The sequence below is a fragment of the Hemitrygon akajei genome, chromosome 18 (genome assembly GCF_048418815.1).
Source record: "Hemitrygon akajei chromosome 18, sHemAka1.3, whole genome shotgun sequence".
In the NCBI taxonomy this organism is placed as follows: domain Eukaryota; kingdom Metazoa; phylum Chordata; class Chondrichthyes; order Myliobatiformes; family Dasyatidae; genus Hemitrygon; species Hemitrygon akajei.
This window is the reverse complement of record NC_133141.1, coordinates 56,500,590-56,521,245: the sequence shown is the minus strand read 5'-3', so window position 1 is coordinate 56,521,245 and position 20,656 is coordinate 56,500,590.

Here is a 20,656-nt window from a genome sequence, read left to right as displayed (position 1 = left end):
ACCTTCTTGGACAGGAATCTCAGCTATACCTCAAGGGAAAAGAAAGAGCATGTTATGTGGTTTTTGTTTAAGTAAAGTTATAAAATAGTTTATGTTCATTTAAGTTTATGTTCTACTTTCTGAGGAGGCTGAAGAGAGCTGGATTATGCACATCTATACTCACATCATTCTACAGATGGCCAGTAGAGGGCATCCTAACATGCCACTTCACGGTGTGGTATGGAGACAGCACTGTGGCGGACAGGACTGGTCATCAAAACTGCCCAGTGCATCACTACCACCAGCCTACCCATCATCAAGGACATATATACAAAACAGTGCCAGAAAATATGATGACAGATTCCACCCATTCTGCTCATGGACTGTTTGTCCCACTCCCATCAAAAAGGATGCTATGTGGCATCCATATCAGGACCACCAATCTCAAAAACAGTTGCTTCCCCCAAGCAGTAAGGCCGATCAACACCTCCACTCACTAACCCACCCCTCCCCCTCCCCACCACCATTAGTTTATCATTTCCTGTCAGTCACCTTATGTACAGACACTCCTGTGCTTAGTGTCACTTTATGGACATACAATCAATCTATGTATATAACTATCTTATGTATTTATTATGTTTATTATTTTATTATTGATGTGTTTTTATCTTATTGTATGCTTTTTGTGCTGCATCAGATCCAGAGTAGCAATTATTTTGTTTCCCTTTACACTTGTGTACTGGAAATGACATTCAACAATCTTGAATTTTGAATATAAATTATGTTTGTCATGGTTTGCAATGTACCATACTTCTACTACTGCAAAAAAAGGCTTATTTTCATGACATTTATACCCTGGGTATGTATGCCACTGATAATAAACTTGAGCTTGAAAGTACTGAACATATTTCTGATGAAAGGTCATCATGTGAAATACTTAACCCTGTCTTCCTCTCAACAAAGGTTACTTGACCTGCTGAATAGTTCTGTCTTAATTAAAAGCCACTTCCTCTGAAGTGAATGGATCCTGAGTTTATTAAGGATGATGTTTTGTAAAGTCTCACCAGGAACTAATCTTGAATGTGATACTGCTGTGGATATCAGTTCTGTGATGCACTGCAGGAGGCCATTCAGTCCTCATGCCCGTGCTAGTGAGAAGACGTTAGTGGAGGTTACACAAAACTCACCAACAAGTCCATATGCTATTGTCCATATACTGAGTGGCATCATTTCTCCCAGGAACATGCATAAAATTGCTTAACATTATATTAACCTGATTTTCAACTGTACTATGACTGTTATCCTGGCACAGAACAGATTAATTTCTAGACCATAGAATTTATCTACTTAGAACGTAAAATGTTTCCTCTCTATATGGTGAATCCATTTTTGATCTTTTGGATGTAAGTACTTGTAGAAATGTCTCATATCAGGACTTTGCTCCTCTTCCAAGGCAACTCAGAGGAATGCCATCAATATTACTGGGACTTCAGAGTTGTCATATAGTCTGCCAACTCTGAATCCCACAAAACATCTTCAGAAGTTGTATAGACACGTTTTGAGACCATGTCACACAGTGCAGGTGAACATTGGATGCCAACACTGGCATTATCCCAGGACTGAAAATGTAGTATTGTGCAGAGATAAACCTGTGCAAGAAATACTTTACAACCTTTCCACCTCATATGTATACAGGGTGGAAGCTATATTTCTGCTATAAGATGTTCTTCTTCTGTATAATCACTTTAGATAATCTCCAAACATTTTGTTCCCTCTTCTCATCTACATTGTAGAATGGTTCTGTCTGAATTATGAAGTTAACAATACATCTGCTTCAGTGGTTTCCAATGACTAAAGAAGCCAATTTTATAATTAGATGACATTTCAGAAGTTTTGCTAGTGATAAGGATCCAGGAATTTTTTTCACATTTCCAACAAATAGAGTCATAGAGCCATAGAACACTACAGAACAGGAACAGACCATTCAGCCCATCTAGTATATGCTGAACCATTAATCTACCTAGTCCCATTGACCTGCACTGAGACCACAGAACTCCATATAGACCCCCCCCCATCCATGTACCTATCCAAATTTCTCTTGAATGTTGAAATTAAAATTGCATCCACCACTTATGCTGGCAGCTCATTCCACACTCTCACCATTCTCTGAGTGAAGAAGGTCCTTATGTTCCCTTTTTCACCTGTCACCCTTATTTAATACTCATAATGTGTGGAAGAAGGACAGTGTTGCCAAGTGTTTAGACAGCTGTAATGTGGCCTTTGTGTCACACACCACCCTGACTTTGAAGTTTATTCCTGTCATCCATTTTGTCAAAGATTCTCACATGAATGTACTGGGGGAGGTCATGAAGAGATTGCTTCAGCATATAGAATGGTAGTTTGGGACAGGCATAAATGCTGGCGTGCCAGTTATGCCAGTCTCTTGAGTCATGTTGCCAACACTCTACATCAGAATGGGAATCAGAATCAGGTTTATTATTACTGACTAACACTCAGTGGCCACTTTATTAGGTACATCTGTACACCTGCTTGTAGTGCAGGTATCTACTCAGCCATCTATGTGGCAGCAACTCAATGCATAAAAGCATGCAGACATGGTCAAGAGGTTCAGTTGTTGTTCAAAACAAACACGAGAATGAGGAAGAAATGTGATTTCAGTGACTTTGACTGTGGAATGATAGTTGGTGCCAGGCAGTGTGGTTTGAGTATCTCAGAAACTGCTGATCTCCTGGGATTTCCATGCACAACAGTCTCTAGAGTTTACAGAGAATGGTGCAAAAATAAAAAACATCCAGTGAGCTGTAGTTTTGTGGGTGAAAATGTCATGTTAATGAGAGAGATCAAAGAAGAACAACCAGGCTATCCCAAAATCAAGATTTTTTAACGTCATTTCCTATACACATGTATGGAGAATGAAACAATTGTTGGTCCAGATCTGATCTTGCACAAAAATAAATACATAAGGTAAAGAAAATAATAAATATAAATGCACAACATAGCTTTTATACATACATAGATAGATCGTATGTCCATGAATCAATGCTAGGCTGTACATAAAGTGACTGATGGGAAATAAGACCATAAGACCATAAGAGATAGGAGCAGAATTAGGCTCTTCAGCCCATTGAGTTTACTTCACCACTTCATCGTGGCTGATCCATTCCCCTCTCAACTCCATTCTCCTGCCTTCTCCCCATAACCTTTCATGCCCTGACTTATCAAGAACCTATCAACCTCCACTTTAATACACTCAATGACCTGGCCTCCACAGCTACCGGTGGCAAAGAATTCCACAGATTCCCCACCCTCTGGCTAAAGAAATTCCTCCACATCTTTGTTCTAAATGGATGCCCCTCTGTTCCGAGACTGTGCCCTCTGGTCCTAGACTCCTTCACCATAGGAAGCATCCTCTCCACATCCACTCTATCTAGGCTTTACAACATTCGATAGGTTTCAATGATATCCTCATCTCCACTATTCTTCTAAATTCCAGCGAGTACAGGCCCAGAGCCATCAATCGCTCCTTACATGATAACCCTTTCGTTCCTGGAATCATTCTTGTGGACCTCCTCTGAACCCTCTCCAAGGTCAGCACATCCAAGTGAGGCCTCACCAGTGCCTTGTAAAGCCTCAGCATTACATCCGTACTTTTATATTCTAGTCCTCTCAAAATGAATGCTAACATTGCATTTGTCTTATTCATCACCAACTCAACCTGCAAATTAACCTTTAGGGAATCCTGCACAAGGACTCCAAAGTCCCTGTGCACCTCAGAATTTAGAATTTTCTTCCCGTTTATTTTTTTTTCCATTCTACTAAAGTGCAAGACCATACAATTCCAGAAACTGTATTCCAATTGCTACTTCTTTGCCCATTCCCCTAATCTGTCTTTCTGCAGACTCTATATTTCCTCAACACTATCTGCCCCTCCACCTGTCTTTGATCATCTCCAAACTTAGCCATAAAGCCATAATTCCATCATCCAAATCATTGACATATAATGCAAAAAGAATCAGTTCAAACACAGACCCTTGTGGAACACCACTTATCACCGATAGCCAACCAGAAAAGGCTTCCTTTATTCCCACTCTTTGCCTCCTGCCTCCTGCCAATCAGTCAATGCTCTATGTGGTAATACGATGGACTCATGTGCAGTACCTTGTCAAAGGCCTTCTGAAAATTGAAGTATACAACAACCACTGATGTCCTGTTTTTCTATCCTGCTTGTTATTTCCTCAAAGAATTCCAACCAATTTGTCAGCAAGATTTTCCCTTAAGAAAACCATGCTGACTACAGCCTATTTTATCATGTGCCTCCAAGAACCCTGAGACTGCATCCTCAACAATAGACTCCAACATCTTTTCAGCCAGTCAGCCTAACTGGCCTATAAATTCCTTTCTTTTGGCTCCCTTCTTGAAGAGTGGAGTGACATTTACAATTTTCCAAGCAGTGATGCAGCTTGTTAGGACGCTCTCTACTTCTTCTATAGAATGACAGGAAGGTGACAGTAACTCACATAACTATGTGTTACAACAATTGTGAACATCTCTGAGTGCACAATACTTCAAACCTTGACGTGGATGGGCTACACCAGCAAAAAATCACATCAGGTTCCACTTCTGTGCCCAATAAGATAGCCACCGAGTGAATCTGGTGAAATGTGTTGTTTTGCAGCAGCAGTACAGTTCAACATGTAAAATTTTACTATAGGTCACAATAATAAATGTAAAAATAAATCAATAAGTATTGCAAAATGAGAGCAAAGTAATGAGATAGTGTTCATGGGTCATTCACAAACCTGATGGTGGAAGGGAAGAAGCAGTTTTTAAATTTTGAGTATGCATCTTCAGGCTCCTTCATCTCATGCTTGAAGGTAGTAATGAGAAGAAGGCATGCCCTGACTGGTGAGGATCCTCAATGATGGATGCACCTTCTTGAGGCACACCATTTGAAAATGGTGTTGATGGTGGGCAGGCTGCTGTCCTTGATGGAGAAATTAATCAACAATGAAAGGATCAAGTAAATTAATATTCTAAACAATTCTACTGTGCATATTCTGTCATAAGCAAAACAATGTCTTTGTTAAGTATTCCTCTGTAGCCATTTTTATGTTTGCTCTGCCTGGCTTTTCCTTTTGCCTAGTGCCCCCTCAGTCAGTGCTGGTGAATCAACATGGAGTGGGCTGCAGTTGGCCATGAAGAATGACCTCGAGTATCATCTCGCCGTGACTGACAGCAGTCTGGGTTGAGCGGCTGATGGATGGAAGAGAGGCTACAGATTATAATGGAAGTGGTGGGAGGATTTTTAAGCAGGGAAGCTGATGAAACTTTCCCAGCCATCAGTCTATTGCAGGATGGACTGTTAGTTACGACACTCTTAAAACCCCTGTGAAAATCTAGAGCTATAATGGCAATGTCCTGACTATGTATGCAGAAATCCGAGTTTTCCCCGCAGCACTCATACGTTGAGTTGCTTCTGCCTGTGTTACAGCAGAAGCCGAGACTCACCCAAGGGATCTGGAGTATAACTGGGTCTGCCAGTGATCACCTGGAGCTCACCACCTCATCCATCTTGGAAGGGTAGACTCCAGGATTTGTGTGGTGGACCAGCACCCTGTCATTTTAAATCCAGACAATTGTGGAAGATGACTTACCTCAAATCAGGCATAGAAATAAAAATTGAGAGAGGTGCCGAACCAGCAGCTGTTCTATACAATTTACACCACAGTCCAAAGTTAGAATCACTACTTAATTTAATCACTACTGTGACACTCCTTAAGTCCACTACATAAGGAGTATCACAGAAGAAGGATATTCTACTCATTAAATCCTGCCAGCTTGGGAACTATGCAAGGACTATTAGACCATGAGACCATAAGATACAGGACCAGAATTAGACCATTTGACCCATTGAATCTGCTCCACCATTTCATTATGGCTGATCCTTATTCCTCTCAGCCCAATTTTCTGCCTTCTCCCCATATCCCTACATGCCCTGACCAGCCAAGAATCTGTCAACCTCTGCTTTAATGACTTGGCCTCCACAGCTGCTTGTGGCAACAAATTCCACAGATTCACCACTCTCTGACTAAAGAAATTGTGCTGCAAGATCCAAGTGAAGAATTATTGTTTGGAACATTGTCAAGAATGAGGGAAAGAAGGTGAAAATTGAGCCATTAGGTAACACTCAACTCATTAGCACAGTATGTGGATGGTATTGTGTTTGATGCTTTCCTTCACAAGCGATGCAAACAGTTAAACCAGTGCACTGACTAGCCGTTAAATAATTACCAGGCTTTCTATCTCAGTCAAAATTATTTCAATTGTTCACACTTTAACCCTTGAAAAGGTATACTTGATTCTTCTTTCATCAGTCTCGGTGTTTTACTGCAATGTTTCTCTGGAAAGTAAAGCATTTCAAATAAAGATGAGGTTTTAATTGATTGAGGTAGCAAGTTGTTCGCACATTATTTTCAGCCTTCTGTCTTAAATCTTCCATATTTCTTAATAAGGGGATGTCATTCTAATTATGAGTTATGGTATTTTTTCCATGAATTCAAAAGATTCATGACTCATGGGAGCTACAGGAATGGATGAGTAATGATGGTCTTTACATGAATAAAAAAATGTCCAAAACTGAGAGCCCCTAATGAGATAAACTATTTTAAATAAAGACACACAAAAGGCCTTTAGCAGGTATTAAATCCATCTTTACTTTTATATTCCATTCCCCAACCAAGGTAATGATATAGTTTGCTGTGAATGCTCTGCAGATACATGTCCCCAGCACTCTAAAGGTCAAGACGGATAAAGTACTTGCATCAGATGGGATCTGCTGATAGTATTCTCATCAGCAGATCTCTAATCCAAATGAGTCTCTAATCCATGTCAGCACACCCTGGTGGTTCACTAAAGGAGTGGTGTGTTGCTGCCAATAGCTCCTTTACATGGGATGCTGAACTGTGATCCCAAGTGAATGCTTAAACATCCCTTGGGAATATTTTAAAGTGTATGCCTAAAGTCAAAGAATTAGAATGAATGAATCAGAATCAAATTTGTTATCAAAAGCAACACGAGTGAATCTGCAGATGCTGGAAATAAATAAAAACACAAAATGCTGGCAGAACTCAGCAGGCCAGACAGCATCTATGGGAGGAGGTAGTGACGACGTTTCGGGCCGAAACCCTTCATCAGGAGTATTCTTCTTCAGGAGTATTCATCATGACTCCTGATGAAGGGTTTCGGCCTGAAACGTCGTCATTACCTCCTCCCGTAGATGCTGTCTGGCCTGCTGAGTTCTGCCAGCATTTTGTGTTTTTATTCAAATTTGCTATCACTGTTTTAGGAAAACATAAAGTTACTCTAAATTACAAAAATAAATAAATAAATAAATAAATTGCAAGACATAAAAGAATAATAAGTTCATGGACCATTCAGAAATCTGATGACAGAGGGAAAGAAGCTGTGTCTGAATTCTTCAGTGTAGATCTAGAGGCTCCTGTACCTCCTCCCAGATGGTAGAAATGAGAAGAGAGCATGTCCCAGATCATTCTTTCTCAATATTATGAAGCCTTCATTATCTGGGTCCAAATGCAATCAAATCTTTAGCGTATGACATTCCGAACTGGATTACATTTTGCCAATATCAATGTAAGTACAGGTTGAGTACCCCTTATCTGAAATGCTTTGGGCCAGAAGTGTTTTAGATTTTAGATTGTTTTGGATTTTGAAATATATAATGAAATAGCTTGGGATCGCCATTATTTCTGACTCTGAATTTCTGTGCTACTGGTAAGCAGTCTTTGTCTTACACTTGTTCATCACACACATGTACTTAATAGTAAAAATTATTACAAACCATTAGTAAAATGAAAATATAATGTTCAGCAAAAGCAGCAGAGCAGCATCAGGAGAATACAGTACCTGAATCAGCTGTTGAACAACAAACAACAATAGGGTTCAGTCTCCACGTACAATGCTGTGTTTTGATTAAAAAGTTGCAGGACACTGTATTTTACTTCTTTTTAGGCTTTATAAAAGGTATAAAAACAATCAACATTGCAGACTTGTTCTGGTGTTAGATTTTCATGAACAGCAGACACGTTAAAAATTTAATGCCATGCCTTTTCTTAAATTTCTGCATTCAGCCTGATGAATGTTCACAATTACCTCCAATTTTCAGTTTGTCGTGATAGATCTTTGCTTGTTTCATGATCAGCATACTGTTAAGTTCACCCCAACACTGACAATACATGATTGAGATCATTTTTTACTTTATAGTGTTTTTCTATTTTTTATTAACTTCTGTTCATCACATATGTGAGATCACTTCTCAGAACTGTCTGTGGTGTGCAAAGACCTGCTCATCACCTGGGAACCTTCCCAGCATCTTGTATAATTTTCCATTTGTGACGTCATGTCAGGAAAAACAAAGTTGAATTTCAAAGGTTTTTGGATTTTGGAATTTCGGATAAGGGGTACTCAACCTGTATTAGAATCATCACAAAATTATATAATTGTACGACTGACCTATTAGAATTTTATCTACAATAACATAATGAATAGCTCCATTCAAGTGACAGAAAGAGGAATATTGCACAATTTCAGGTATTAGTGCCTACAGTGCTAAACAGTGGAAAATGAGAGCAAGAGGTTCTAAATATAATTGCTTGAAACAAAAAAATAATAATATGGACTTTACTCCTCAGCATTACCTCTTCAGTGAATTATAACCTGAGATTTTCATTAGAATGAAATATTGATCTGCTCAGCAGTAAAGCATCCAATCGTGTCCTCGGAAAAGCATCACTTAACCAATGTCACTGAAGCTGCTTCTAACGCAAAGAAGACTTCTTGGATTTATCAATTAATTTCCAACTATTTCTGAGAAGGCCAAAGGCTAATTCTGCAATCACCCCAAACCGTGGTCCCTTCGCTTGCACCAACGCTGCTAAGTGAGCATTGATCATGGGAGTGACCCTCAAAATGTCATTGTTAGTCTCCCAATTCACTCCTGACAAGTTACCCCACTGTCTGATATGTAACATTCTCAACAAAAAATGTCTGAGGAAAGCTATTAGACCATTATGGGAATTATAGCATGTTACAAAAGCAGTGAATTATTTTTTATGATTGTCAGGTTCCATTATTAATGACAAACACTTCAATAGCACGAAATAGGTTCAATTGGAAATGACCTTTCAAACAATTGATCTCACCCACCTAACCTTGCCATCGCAGGCCCTTCCTTAAACCCATTCATTCCTGCCACCAGCCTTTCCTACTGGATTGCTCTGATTGTTAACTCCCTGCAATAAAGAATTAAAACCTAGAGCTTGTGCCCCATTGACTTCAAGAGAATTGAACTGCAGTTGTGAGCGCTTTGCATAGTCACTTACTCACTTCATAGTCAAAGTTGAGGTTATTGTCATATGCACAAGTACATATACAGTATACACAAAGACAATGAAAAACTTACTTAGCACCATTACAGGCACATAGCATCAAATAAGCAGCATTCACAAGATAAACATAAATCAAACATAAGTCATACACAATTTTTACTAGAAAGAATATAATAAGAACAAGAAGAACTTATTTTCAGTGCAAACTGATCAAACTGCTCATTGCTGTGATTACGTTTTCTCCAGCTGCTTCAAGAACCAAATGCTCAAAGGGTTCTTGAACCTGGTGGTGTGGGACTTCAGGCTTCTGTACCTCCAGCCCAATGGTAACTGTGAGAAGATGGCATGGCCTGGATGGTAGGATTCTTTGATGAGGGATATTGCCTTCCTGAGGCACAGCTCCCTGCTGTACTCACTTTATACCTATGATTGTGTAGCTAAGTACAACTCCAATGCCATATTCAGTGACGATACCACTGTCACTGGCTGAATCAAAGGTGGTGACGAATTGGCATCTGGAGGGAGACTGAAAATCTGGTTGAATGGTGCCACAACGACAACTTCTTACTGAACATCAGCAAAACCAAAAAGCTGATTGTTGACCACAGGAGAAAGAAGCTGGAAGTGCATAAGCCAGTTCTCATTAGGGCATTGGAAGTGGAGTGGGTCAGTAATTTTAAATTCAGTCATGTTATCACATCAGAGGACCGGCATGTAAGTGCCATCACAAGGAAGGCACGACAGCAACTTGACTTTCTCGGAAGATTCTGCATATTACTAAAAACAGAATAGATACACAATGGTGAGTTTCCTAAGTAGCTGCATCACGGCCTGGTATAGAAACACCAATGTACAGGAACGGAGAGTGGTGGATGAGGCCGAGTTCATCAGAGGCAAAGCTCTCCCCACCATTAAGTACCTTTACATGGAGCACCACCACAAGAAAGCAGCATCTGTTATCAAGGGCCCCCACCATCCAGACCATGCTCTCTTCTCACTACTATCATTTATCACCTTAAACAGTTATGAAACCTCCACTGGTTGAGACATTTGCCCTGAATCCACTCCAGGTGTAAGTTGTATGGAGACACCAATCCTGGGCTGTTGATGAGACATTCGAGAGTTTACCTATGGCCAGTCCATGAGTCAGGTGGACTTGTGATTCTTGCCACTTTGCTCAAAGATTTCATACTTTTAAAACTAGAAGAGATGCTCCTGTTTAGATCTTCCTGGGAGTCAAATTTGTTATGTTAAATGATTTCCCCATTAGCAAAAGAACTGATGGTTTAAATAGCGTATCAATGCTGTACCCATGAAAGAGCATCAGTTCAATATGCAAAAGTTAAAGGTTTACCATACTTTCCACAATTAAGTGCAGGGAAGAGTGATATCGTTGTTCCTAGCATCCAGCACAACATGATCGTTAGAATTGTCTGAAGTGGAGCCAGTCCTCTCATTTCCTTGGGATTTTAGTTGACACATTTGATCATTCGTCCACGTGGATGTTCCATGATTAAAATTGCTTACTTCCAGTGGTGCAATTTCGCTGATTCATTGCTGAATGCCTTTGTTATCTCTACTAATGACTCTAATGTTCTTCTGGTTGATCTCCCACTGCTGCCCTCTGGAAACCTCTATCCACACTGATCTCTGCTGTCCATTTTTTTAAATGCTGTCTTATTCAGCCATTATACATGAGCTTGTCGGCCTACACCAGTTCGTATTCCAAAACCTGCTCAGTTACAAAATCCTGAAAAACTAGCATGTGGAATGCTATAATTGAAAATACAGTGCTTATAAAAAGTATTCCCCCCCCCCCCCCGGAAGTTCTCATGTTTTATTGTTTTACAACATTGAATTACAGTGGATTTGGCTTTTTTGTGTCAAAGTGAAAACAGATCTCTACAAAGTGATAAAATTAATTACAAATATAAAACAGAAAATAATTGATCGCATAAGTATTTACCCCCTTCAAGTCAGTATTTAGTAGATGCACCTTTGACAGCAATTACAGCCTTGAGTCTGTGTGGATAGGTCTCAATCAGCTTTGGACACTGCAACTTTTCCCCAATCTTCTTTACAAAACTGCTCAAGCTCTGTCAGATTGCATGGCAATCATGAGTGAACAGCGTCTTTTCAAGTCCAGCCACAAATTCTCATTTGGATTGAGCTCTGGACTCTGTCTTGGCCACTTCCACACATTAGCTTTGTTGTTTTTAAGCCAGTCCTGTGTAACTTTGGCTTTACGCTTGGGAGTCATTGTCTTGCTGGAAAACAAATCTTCTCCCAAGTTGCAGTCCCCTTGCAAACTGCATCAGGATTTCCTCCAGAATTTCCTTGTATTTTGCTGCATTCATTTCACCCTTTGCCTTCACAAACCTTCCAGGGCCTGCTGCAGTGAAGCATCCCCACAGCATGTTACAGCCATGCTTCACGGTAGGAATGGCGTGTTTTCTGTTTTCGATGATATGCTGTGTTTGGCTTACGCAAAACAGTATTTAGTCTGATGGCAAAAAGCTCAATTTTGGTTTCATCAGACCATAGAACCTTCTTCCAGCTGACTTCAGAGTCTCCCACATGCCTTCTGGCAAACTCTAGCTGAGAATTCAAGTGAGTTTTTTTCAACAGTGGCTTTCTCTTTGCCACTCTCCCATAAAGTTGTGACTGGTGAAGCACCCAGGCAACAGTTAATGCATGCGCAGTCTCTCCCAGCACAGCCACTGAAGCTTGTTGGCCTCCCTCACTAGTACTCTTCTTGCATGGCCATTCAGTTTTTGAGGATGGCCTGCTCTAGTCAGATTTACAGCTGTGCCATATTCTTTCCATTTCTTGATGATTGACTGAACAGTACTCCAAGGGATATTCAGTGACTTGGAAATTTTCTTGTATCCATCTCCTGACTTGTGCTTTACAATAACCTTTCCGTGGAGTTGCTTGATGTGTCCTTTTGTCTTCATGGTGTAGTTTTTGCCAGGATACTGACTCACCAGCAGTTGGACATACCACATTTTTACTACAATCAAGTGAAACACCTTGACTGCACACAGGTCTCCAAATACAGATCTCCATTTAACTAATCGTCTGACTTCTAAAACCAATTGGCTGCACCAGTGATGATTTGGTGTGTCATATTAAAGGGGGGGGGGTGAATGCTTATGCAATCAATTTAGATCACTTTGTAGAGATCTGTTTTCACTTTGACAAAAAAGAGCCTTTTTCTTTAGATCAGTGTCAAAAAAGCTGAATTAAATCCACTGTGATTCAATATTGCAAAACAAATAAAACATGAAAGATTCTGGGGGGGGGGGTGAATACTTTTTATAGACACTATAAATACCATTATGACCCCACTCCCTGACCAACCCAGCTGCCTACTCACATACTAAATTAATTTTCTCATTGTAACTCATCAATCAGAAAATAGTCTAACAGCTAACCTCAAAGTTTCTACATTGAAATCTGTCTGTCATACTTCTGCCCAGTCATTAGATTTATTAATGTGCTGCTCTGGTTTCCAACTATCTTTCTCTGACCTGAAGAGTGATCTGGCACTTTTGCTGGTGGAGCATGAATCCATGGTCGGCTCCAATTACACTGGACAACAATTTTTTTCAGAATTGTTGCTTCTACAGATATTTTTTATGTTTATGATAGACCACTTAAGCTGAACACAAATATAATTTCAGACTACTTGTATCACGTAGGAATTTGGAGAAACAAGAAATTAACTTTTATTGAATATAATGCCTTTAATTGCATAACTGTGCTGATACTTTGCAATAGTCCAATGAAGCTAAAGATGTTTTGTTGATGATTTTCATTTGTACTCAGTGTCTGAGGCTTCTTGCTTAAGTGTCCAACAGTATTTAGCCAGCACTGATGGATTCCAGTTGCCCTGATACCATTTCTCTATGACCGCATTGTCCTGGTTAAACCTTTCATCACACCCGTCACTGGCAGCGCCAAGATTTGCAGGGAAGAAGTCTAAATGGGAATGCAGAAAATGAATCTTTAGTTGACATGTTGCACTTCATGGTTTTGTAGGCTTGAAGCATGTTGGCGACCAGCTGCATGTAGTTTGGGGCTCTATAACATCCTTGAATGCCTTCAATGTGATTTTTTTTCTGGTCCCACTAAGAAGTTAGTTGAATTACATGTCATTGATGTCCTGAATGATTTGTGGGAAATATCTGCCTCAAATATCAAAATCCTTCACCTACCTTGTTCATCACTCTCACAAAATTTTTCATAAACCCCAGTTTTATATGAAGAGTGAGGAAGGAAGGCTGGAGAATATTTGAACCTGGCAGAGCCCTTCGGACAGAGATGGGATGACCAATGTGAAGCAGCTTTTCAGTCCCTGAAGGAGATGCTGACTCAGGCGCCAGTGCTGGCTTTTGCAGACCCCCGATTGCCCTATGTGCTACATGCCAATGCCAGTCGGGAGGGGTTAGGGGCCATCTTGTATCAGGATCAGGGTGCCGGGCTGAGGCCAGTAGCATTTGTCAGCCGGAGTTTCTCACCCTCTGAGAGAAACTACCCCACCCACAAGTTGGAGTTTCTGGCGTTGAAATGGGCGGTGGTGGATAAGCTGAGTGACAATCTCTACGAGGCCAAGTTTGAGGTGCAGACAGACAACAACCTACTTACCTACATCCTGACCTTGGCAAAACTGGACGCCACTGGTCATCGTTGGTTGGCCGCCCTGTCTGCATATGATTTTAGCCTGAAGTACCAGCTGGGGAGCCAGAATGTCAATGTGGAATTGAGAAAAGGGGATGGCATTTTTACAAGTAACAGGGCAGGAAGAGGTATAGTCCAGGTAGCTGTAGACATCAGTAGATAAGCTGTCTCCAGAGATAGAGACAGATCGAGAAAGGGGAGGGAGGTGTCAGAAATGGACCAGGTAAATTTGAGGGCAGGGTGGAAGTTACAGGAAAATTTGATGAAGTTGACGAGCTCCACGTGGCTGCAGGAAGCAGCACCAATGCAGTCGTTGATGTAACATAGGAAAAGTGGGGAACAGACACCAGTGTAGGCTTGGAACATAGACTGTTCCATGTGGCTGACGAAAAGGCAGGCATAGCTGGGACCCAAAGGAGAAACTATTATGAGTGAGGATAAGTTCCACTAGATGGAGGAAGGTAATGGTGGAGGGGAACTGGTTGGATCCGGTGTCCAAAAAGAAATGGAGAGCTTTGAGGCCTTCCTGGTGGGGGATGGAGGTGTACAGGGACTGGACATCCATCATGAAAATAAAATGATGGGGGCCAGGTGTTATGCCGCCGGCCCCCTCCTTTGTGAGAATCTCAAGAACCCTAGTCAAGGGGGGTCAGCTGACCCAAAAGAGGAAGGGATGTGCTGAATAGACACAGGGAAATGGGAGAGAGAGAGAGAGACCACGTTCTCCCAAGAAGCAGAATAAAGGTGACATTGACTATTGTCTCATGGAGACCACGTGAAAAGCCCTCGGGCAAAGTGGGCTGGTTGAGAGAGAGATCGCATTACCTGCAACTTGATTGACACCTGCGATCCCGTGAAGAAGTATAAAGGAGGGTCTAAGGGGGGGGAACCCTCAGACGCCCCCAGGAGACACCAAGGAAGCACGATATCGATTCCCGTGGGAGCGGGACGCCATTTTGAAGGAAGCCACGTGCGTTAGATTCCGAATTCGAATCTGTGGCTAGAACCAACGAAAGACTGCTTTTAACTAACAACGGGGAAGTCTGCTCCCCTGATTCCAAGGATTTGCTCTGCCAAGACAACGGGCAAGTGTTTATCTTTTCTAAATCATCTCTCTCTCTCTACAACGTGAAAACCCCAGCGGTTCCCGAAAGGGGAAAGCCTGCAAACTTCTGAGTGACTCTTTATATTTCAATTGGACTCAGTATTACCCCTAGACAACTATAGAGCTTATTTCTGATTGATTATTATTACACCGGTGTTTTAGATTGAGTTTTGATGATGTATATGATCTGAATGTTTTGTATTAACCATACGTTTGTGCCTTTTTTTTGAATAAAACGTTTGAAAATAGTAGCATCCGACTCAGCTGATCCATCTATCTTTGCTGGTAAGTTACCTGGTTACGGGGTTACGTAACAAAGGGAATTTGAAATCATTAAAAAAATATATATTTAAAAAATGTGAAGTCTTAGTTAAAATCAAATACTGTTTTCGATAGCCTTTGATGATATTTTCTCTTATATTCTAGTTTTCTATGTTCACCTTCAGAGTGAGATATCACACCAGGGTTCCCTCTGCCTATTCCTGATGATGTGAAATACTCCCTGGTATTTCCTGTTGAAGTGTCTTAGCTTAACTGCTCATTGAAAGCCACACCCCCATGGGAGGTAGGGATTGGTCCGTGTAAAGAGCATTGCAGCATCCCCCGCACAAGCCCCACCACTAGCTTTCGTTTCACTGATGATGTCATGGCACCAGTAAAGTTTAAAACTAGCATATGGTAATCATGAGGTCTCTTTTCTCTCTGGGATCACCATGGACCAGGTAGACGAGTGTGCTGCGGAAACAGCTGGCCGTGGAGGTGTGCTGCAGTAAAGAGGGCCCGGGCACACACTTTAAATAAGTGTTTGCCACTGTGTGTATGTTCAGTGCCTGTTTTGTCCTGCCACTTCGGGTGCTCAGTTTAGATAAGTATCTGTAACCAAGGTTTACTAAACGTTTGTTGTCTGTTTGGTCTTGTAAATAAATAGTTAATCTTCTTACAGGTAGTGAGTGCCTTCTGTCCCCACTCACCGAACCTGTGAACCTGATTTCACATAACAAAGGCTTAGGTAGTTCTTCATTTGACAAAGTTCACCCAAGGGAACAAACTGGCTGACAGCAATGATGGTTTGAAGGACAGCTGTCACTTGCACGATTATTGGGAAATTACTCAACATATTTGCAGAAAACAGCTGAGCTGGTTAAGAAGGCATACGGTGTATTGGCCTTCATCAATCATGGAACTGAATTTAGGAGCTGAGAGGTAATGTTGCAGCTATATAGGACCCTGGTCAGACCCCACTTGGAGTCAGTCGCCTCACTACAGAAAGGATGTGGAAACCATAGAAAGGGTGCAGAAGAGATTTCAGATTCAGTTTATTGTCATTTAGAAACCACAAATGCAATGCAGTTAAAAAATGAGACAACGTTCCCCCATAATGACATCACAAAAGCATATGACAAAACAGACTACACCAGAAAATCCACGTAACGTTTGGCAATCCCCAATCCAGAGTCCAGAGAGGCTGCTGCGTATTAATGTCACGCTACCGTCTAGCGTGTTCCCGGAAAGGAGCTCCAAATCCACCAGACAAAACAAGACCAAAAACTAAAGCTACAAGACCTGCACAAAACCACATAATTACAACATATAGTTACAACAGTGCAAACAATAGCATAATTGATAAAAAAAACAGACCATGGGCACAGTAAAAAAAAATAGTCCAAGATGTTAAAGGACTGTAAGTTCAAAAGAAATCACCACAGTTTCCACAAGTCCCCAGGGTCCCGACAGACTCGCCATCCCACGCCGGCGGCAGAAGGGAGTACCAAGTACTATGGACTTCCAAGGCGCCGCCCGACTCAGCCTCGCAGACTCAGCACACAATGGAAGCTCCGTCGAATCCAGCCTCACAGACGCAGCACACACCGAAAGCGACCTGAGTCCGTCGAAAGGACTCCGAGCCGACGACCATCCCCTCCTGCACAGCTTCTCCGAGCACCATCCTCTGCCGAGCATATTAAGACGGCCCTGCCAACGGCCATCGGCAACGCGACCCCGAGGATTGGGGGCCCGTTCTTCCCAGCAGAGTCCCGGACCTCACAGCAGCAGCAGCAACGAAGAAGGTCTTCCTGGAATTTCCCGATGTTTCTCCGTGCTTTCACGTCCGTTTTCAATCGATTATGATTGCGCACGGCACCCCACTTCACAAATAACAGATAATCATTTCCGGAGTGGCCGCTGCAAGCTGCGTCACGCCGCCATCTTGGAGTATTTACAAGGATGTTGCTTAGATTGGGGAGCATGCCTTATGAGAATAGGTTGAATGAACTCAGCCTTTTCTCCTTGGAGCGATGGAGGATGAATGGTGACCTGATAGAGGTATATAAGATATATAAGATGATGAGAGGCATTGATCGTGCGGATAGTCAGAGGCTTTTTCCCAGGGCTGAAATAGTTGCCACAAGAGGACACAGGTTTAAGATGCTGGGGAGTAGGTACAGAGGAGATGTCAGGGGTAAGTTTTTTATTCAGAGAGTGGTGAGTGCGTGGAATGGGCTGCTGGCAACGGTGGTGGAGGCAGATACAATAGGGTCTTTTCAGAGGCAGGTACATGGAGCTTAGTAAAATAGAGGGCTATGGGTAAGCCTAGTAACTTCTGAGGTAGGGACATGTTCGGCACATCTTTGAGGGCCGAAGGGCCTGTATTGTGCTGTAGGTTTTCTATGTTTCTATGTCTGTGAATCCCTCAAGATTATCTCAATATTGATCTGCCAAACTAGTAAAAGAGCTCATTTAATATGATGTTACAGCATAAGAACATATTGATCTGGAAAAGTCTAGCCAGAGTATGTAGCCACTCCCTGAAAAATGCAAATATCTGCAATAAAATCCTAACTAGGTCCATTTCCCTTCTTGTCATAACACTACCATCTTCTATTCAAAATTATAAATAGCACTTCCCTTGTCCTCCAATTTTTCTAATGCCTCTCCAGTTCAAACCTTCCTTTCATCCTCAAGGCACTCCCAGATTTATGACCATCTCTCTTACAACTTGCTATTTCAATATTTTTAACAAGATTTCTGCCCAACCCACAGGAAAAGGACTTAGGAAAGCTCTAAATTTGATTCTGTGTCTTGTTACTAAAATTATATAACTCTCCTTCTTCTCCCAAATCTTTCTGCAACCTCTAATATACTAGATCCTAGCAATCATCTCAAGTATCTCTCACTTTATGTTCAACTCTGCCTCAATGGCCAATATGGCTCTATCCATTCCTACAAATTTCTTGGCTTCTTTTCCCTCCAAATACACTTTGGAGGGAAATCAAACATGGCTGATATTTGCTTTCTTTTCTCAAGCCCATTCTCCCACCTCCACCCCATAATCCTTAACTCTCTTAGCAACAAAGAACCTATCAATTGCTGCTTTAAATACACCCAATACACAGTCATCTGTAACAACAAATTCCACAGATTCCGCATACTCTGGCTGAGGAAATTCATATTCATCTCAGTTTTAAAGGGAGATCACTTTATTCTGAATCTGTGCCCTTAGATCCTCAATTTGCATACTGAAGAAAAAATCCTCTCCACAATCACGCTGCACACAGTGGCCACTTTATTAGGTACACTGGCACAACTGCTTGTTAATGCAAAATCTAATCAGCCAATCATGTGGCAGCAACTCAATGCATAAAAGCATGCAGATTTGGTCAATGGGTTCAGTTTTTGTTCAGACCAAACTTCAGAATGGGGCAGAAATGTGATCTAAGTGACTTTGACCGTGGAACAATTGTTGGTGTCAGACTGGGTTGTTTGAGTATCTCAGAAACTGCTGATGCCTAGTATTTTCACAGACTATCTCTAGTTTACAGGGAATGGTGCAAAAAGTAAAAAACATCCAGTGAGCAGCAGTTCTGTGGCCGAAAACTTCTTGTTAATAAGAGAGGGCAGAGGAGAATGACCAGACTGGTTCAAGCTGACAGAAACATGACAGTAACTCAAATAACCACATGTTACAGCAGTGGTGTGCAGAAGAACACCTCTGAATACACAACATCTCAAACCTTGAAGTGGATGGGCTACAACAGCAGAAGATCATGAATATTCACTCAGTAGGCATTCTGAAGTGAAATTCTGGGGCTTAAATTCTATAGTTTCTGAAGACAGATGAAGGAGTTATGAGATGTCAATGAACTATATAACTTCTGTGGTCAACAGGCAGCTCCCCATTCTGTATTATGCAGCTGATGTTAGTTCTTCTGCCATGGTGGGAGGTTTTCCTCACCAAATAAGTCTACAACTCACTGATTACAAGGCTTTAAGGATCTTAATATTGTGATCAATAACAACAAAGTACCAAATTTTCTGCTGCCATTAGCATTCGTTTGAAAATATTGCCATTTGTTTTGGCATTGTTCCTGCTTTGTTTCCAAATGTTGAAATAGAAAGGATGGTTTGAGGCTTTTTCTCAACAGGAGTTCATCACAAATCACACCTTACTGCTGAGGACATTCAGCTCATAAATTGCATTCAGTATATCCTATTGAAAAAAGATATATAAATTTATGAAAACAACAACACACACAAAATGCTGGTAGAACACAGCAGGCCAGGCAGCATCTACAGGGAGAAACGCTGTCCTTATAAATTTATGAGACACTTTTGTGCAATGGATTGCACTTAAGTATTCTCGTCAATGACTGAAAATATATTCAAAGAGGGCAGTTTGCCATTTAAATTTAGAGACTGTAAGATAGTTCTATACTCACAGGAGTTTAACAGAATGAGAAGTAATTGAACTACAAAGTTTTGAGAGGAACTGACAAGCTTTTGCCTTGGACTGGAGGATCCAAGGCAAAGGACACAATCTCCAAATAAGGGGTGCTGATGTAGGACTGAGTTGACTAGACATCTACATATTACTTCAGAATGTTTCAACTATCTCTAGTCCCAGCACCAAGTGAAATGCCCCCTACTCAGAAAAGAAGTTCTTTGCCCTGGTTATCTTGATATCCATTTGGAAGATGTATGTGACAACTTTCACTGAGGAGATCATTAAGTTATGTCCATCTTGTGCATCACTGGGTTTCAGGTGAGCAAGTTGCTCCCCAAACACCTGACTGCCAAACACTAGCCATGCTAGCCAAATATTCATCATTCTGTTTAAATTTTGTAATATTCAAGATGACTGTTGATACCTTCAAATTCTTTGTAGTTCCTAACTTGTTGAAGTAGTGAAATCATTTCATTTTTACCCACATCCGTTTCTGGCATCTCCAACCCTGAATGTTGAAACAGCAGTGAGCAAAACAGTTCAGAATTGTCTTACTGCTTATTTCTCACCAACTATCAGTGATAAAAATTACTGCTCTTTGAACATAAACACATGCTATTTAAAAAACTGTTCACTCCAAGCACAGTGTAGTATCTAATGGCCACTCAACTGCACTTGACTGATGATAGTCAGAAACTGTTCGGTAACAGTTTCCTGTCCCTAGTAAGCGGTATAGTGTTCCAA